The sequence below is a fragment of the Limulus polyphemus genome, unplaced genomic scaffold, assembly GCF_000517525.1.
Source record: "Limulus polyphemus unplaced genomic scaffold, Limulus_polyphemus-2.1.2 Scaffold624, whole genome shotgun sequence".
In the NCBI taxonomy this organism is placed as follows: domain Eukaryota; kingdom Metazoa; phylum Arthropoda; class Merostomata; order Xiphosura; family Limulidae; genus Limulus; species Limulus polyphemus.
In genome coordinates, this window is record NW_013666234.1 from 258,838 (window position 1) to 263,677 (window position 4,840).

Here is a 4,840-nt window from a genome sequence, read left to right on the forward strand (position 1 = left end):
AGACATTAACCTCACAGTATCATTTGGCTCATCAGTGGAAAATATTGCTGTCTGTTTCTATATATGACATTCATCAGCAGTATAGTGCCTGTTAAGTGCATAGCACTGCATGGTCTTCTTATTGTAAATATATTGATAATTTCGAACTTTTAAATTTCATATCTTAAACATTAAATAGTCCATTTTTTAATTTTTTTTATCTAAATTGATTGGTTGTCGTAGGCTATATGTATTGTCCTCACCACGAGTATCGAAATCTGATTTTTAACGTTATAAGCCTTCAGACTTACCGTTCAGTCGTTGGAAGGCTTTTATCTAAATGATAACGAATTTGTAATATGATATGTCTATTTTGCTGTTTTTTATGAAACTTATTCCCAAATCTGAATATTTTAGTTTTATTTGGACAAATTGCAAACTTTATTCAGAGTCTAAAATTAAGTCATTGCATTCTGAATTGCGAGCACAACAAGAGAAATAGTTTTATAAAAGAATTATATAATTGAAAAAAAAACAACATTTTTTTGTTTCCTATTTTCAAAAGTAGATGACGTTTCCTTGGTAGTATTACATATATCTCTATGTAAAAACTTTTGTAGGGAGAACGAGATTAACGTACTCGTATAACGTTGGAAGGTAAATTGGTAATTTTAATGATAAAATTAATGTTATAAAAAATAAAGTATGGAATTAAGCTGTCTTAATTGGAAGGAGTTGCACTAGTTTTGTGTATTATAGTATTAATAAGTGACTTGGTGTATTCCTGCTTATTTGCACACTGTCCAAAGTTTTTAATTTTAAATTTAACTAGTAATTTGAGAATGATGTAGCGATTTAGCTTTGGTTAAGAATAACACTTTCTTAAGAACAGGTAAAAACAGCTCAAGGTGTTGGTACTGGTAGTTATTATTGGAAAAACAACATTTTGTAAGATATTCATCTGAATCTCAAAATGAGAAAGTATACTGTCAAACAATCGTGTTAAGAGGATATATTATAATGTAAACATAAAGTTTGGTAAACATTATTTAAACAAACAGTATAGTTAATATTTATATGAAAAGGAAGAACTGTGTTAAAAACAGCAAGACCAAACCTCAACAAATTACACTGACAGCATTTTTGGTATTTTCAATAAAAAATAAAAGTCACGACACCAACATTTCATGTATACAATATTTTATTTTTTTCAAATGAACTGTTGGTGTAGTGATTTTTAATCTTTATTGGAAGACCAAATCTATGATGAAATTTATAATACAAAATGTATATGTAATACAAACCTTAATAAAAATATAACTGTATAACCAAAATAAAGTAACCAGAACACATCTTGTATCCTACTTTATAGTCTGTGGCCTAGTTACTTTACTTTAATTATGCAGCATTATATTTTTATTAACATTTGTTCTGTATTATATATATATGTATATATCAAATTCAAAAGTTGATCACACATCACAGTGTATCACAACAACATGCATTTTGTACTATGAATGTAAGTGTGTAAAACTGCAGAGACCTGTAATACTGACAGTAATGGTACTGTCAGTGATAATCCAACAACTTGGAAAAAAATGGCAGTAGTAAAGAATCCAATTAGCAAGATTAGTTATTGTCATCAGGAATGACGAATTTATCTTGTCTTAAAATTTATAACATGCCTGTTGTTAAGTTGGGAATTATAAGTAAATTTTTAGCTAAGATATATTAGAATACATATAAACAGTCATTCATGTTTAACGAAGTTGTAAGCCAGCTTACAGAAACTGTATTTCTTAGTTACGTATGTATGGAAAGCCCCTCAATGCTGATGTGCACTTCACTAGTAGATAAAACTATTGTGATAAAGAATTATTTTACTGTAAATGTAAATTGTGTATCGAAACAGTTATTATACTTTATTTTTAATAACCTTGCATTTTTTTAGTGTTTTAGAGTAAAATGCTTATTTCACTATGCAGCAGTATATGTGTTGTAATGTTTGTTTTAAATGTTGTTGTGTCATTTGTTAAGCCATAGATGACCAACTGGCAGCCCATGAAGGTGTTTTATTGAACCCCTGTTTTTGTTTGTTTTTAAACTTATATTTTATTTTAGCCAAACATTCTTCAAATGTTAACTCAGCTATTTTTTACAAAACCATATAATTATCTGAGGGTATATAATTGACAGTAGGAATTTAAATTTAAATAAAGCAAATATTCTGAACCTACTTTACTCAGTCATATTGTTTCAACCCCCAGACTCCAGTCTAGGTAATAGTCATATAGTTTCCGCTCCAGATAACAGTCTAGGTAAGAAATTGGTTCATGAGCACAAAGTAGTTGGCTATCCATGATTTAAATGCTTCTGAGATAGTTGAATTATGATATATATATATATATATATATAAGTAATTAATTTGGGAGATAGTTGAATTACAATATATATATATATATAGTTACATTTCATTGTTTTTGTTTAAACACTGATTATGGTTTCTGGACAAATTTAAATAATGAATTATGAAATTAAGTAGAGAAACAGGCTTATTTTTTCTATTATGTTTTATCATTTGTAATTAATTAAAATATTTAATTTCTGAGAGTTTTTATGAGAAATTTATGTATATATATATATATATACGATTTTAGTGTTACGTACTAATGAATACCTCACTTGTTAGTATATTTATATATGTTTAGTGAGAGATGGGTTTTGTGAAAAATGTTTTGATAAAAAGATTGTTAATAAAGTATAAGATTGCATATTGATATTTTTTACAGGCTTTGCAGAAATGGATAACAATTTTGGAATTCCAGATTATTTCTTGGTGATGGGTTTTAAAAGAGGGTTGGGATGGCTCTAAATGTAAGGAATAAAATCATCCTGTTGGGATTAAAGATATAAAAAATATTATTCAAGAGGTTGAAGCTATATGGTTTATATCATTTACACTTAAGGACTTCAAGGGTAGAAAGTTTTTAACTGGTAATTGTTATAGGGCACCTGATTGGTCAATTAAGGACATTAAGAAATTATTTAATGAGATCAGAATTGTCTATACTGATTCAATAATTATATGATATTTAATTTTAGACAATGATTGGAATTGTATAAAGTCAAATAGTGAGGGAGGGAGAGATTTCTTTATGTGATTCTTGATTATTTTCTATACCACATTCAGCATTCCAACCAGGAGGAGGGTACCATTTTATATATATTGTTAACCATTAATGAGGATATGGTTGTAAGATTTGCATAATTAGGTTTTGCTACATGTTGAGATTTAAAAAAAATTTGTTTCTAATTTTCAATCTGCCAATTTTGAGTCCATAAGACAAAATTCATCCTTAGTGAACAGGATAAAAAGTTAAAAGGTGATATGCTTTTAATTCAAAATAGGCATGTTCAAGACAAATGCTAAATGGAAGATCAAACATAAGTTGTTTCTAAAGTCATTAAGGAAATAATCACAAGTAAATGCTATAAGTGTAAGAAGTTGGAATTGACAGATATATTGCAAGATTTACATAGCTATAGGAAAGCTAAGGTTCAGGCTAAAAAATAAATTAGAAAATCAAAGGGCTTATTAGAAACCACTGGCTGATAATGTTAAGACTAATAGCAAGGATGTTCTTTAGATATATTAATATCAAACAAATTTTAAAATGGGAATTGGTCCCTAAAGATGCTGTTGGCAAGGTTTTTGTTAAAGACTATGGGGGATGGCTAATTTTATAAATGTTCTGATCTTTTATTAACAAGAAAAAATATTAGCAATATTCCTGACCTTGAGCATTCTATGGGAAATATTGGAATTGGCCTGAATCAAAATATATTAATCCCTTGGTGGTAAATAGAAAGATTAAGAGTTTAAAAATTTTAAAGGAGTAACATTTTAAAATTGCTCTGGAAATTGTAAGCTAGATAGTTTTATTTTATAGTGTGATAAAAGAAGACTTACAAGAACATTTAGTGAAATGTGATTCGCAAAAGCCATCATGGATTCACCAAAGGGAAATCTTACCTTACTAATTTCCTTTTTTTTTGAGAATTTTGCCTGTAATTTGGATGATAGAAAGGGTGTAGATTTTGTGCACTTAGAGTTCACTTAGATTTGCATAAAGCTTTTGATAAGGTGCCACAGAAGATTATCTAAGAAAATCTCGTTAGTAAGGACTGGAGAAAGCAAAAGGATGTTATTAACTCTTTCAGCACAGGATTGGTCCCTGCAACCAACCTCATAACCATTTTATGTTTGTTATAGTTTTTATGGTATAACTTTGAAATTAGTTAGCAAAATTTGACAAATTATCAGTAAACATTACAATGCCTTCATGCACAAAATATAAATTTTTTTTTATTAAGTCTTTAGGTTTGTAAAGCAATGTGTTTTTCATGCCTTTTTTCTTTTTGCATGCAAAGTAATTTTTATTTTAAGATTAAAAATACTTTTATGCATCAGAAAATTTTCTAATTTCACATGCAAAATCTTTATAATGTACAAATAGTTATCAAACATTTCTTAAGACAAAACTTTATATTTTATCTGTTATTTTCAGTAATGAATCTCTATATTGGTTCAGTAGATTTGATCATTCTTGTAACCACCATAAAAATTAGGAAATGTATTTATATTATGCCACTTTCATTCTAGAATGAACACAAATTATAACACGAAACATAAATGTTTAGACGAAATAGCTGAAATCTCATAACATTATACATTTATATATACTTATTATTTTTATTATATTGTCTTTTCACCTGTGCCTGGCTAACAGTAACAATACAGAAGTTCAATGATGCAGTTCACGTGCTCTCATGTTACTGTATCCAATAACATAAAATTGAC

The 4,840-nt window shown here is 28.1% G+C and overlaps 1 protein-coding gene across 3 annotated transcripts in view; it reads left to right on the top strand.

Moving 5' to 3' along the window:
* Nucleotides 1-595: 595 nt before the first annotated feature.
* The window catches only part of LOC106459540, a 110,048-nt gene continuing 105,803 nt past the window's right edge, over nucleotides 596-4,840 (top strand). For all 3 annotated transcript variants that reach the window (XM_022386050.1, XM_013919164.2, XM_022386051.1), the window contains exon 1: nucleotides 596-636. The gene's annotated coding sequence lies outside the window, so the exon portion shown is untranslated. The remainder of the gene's footprint in view (nucleotides 637-4,840) is intronic.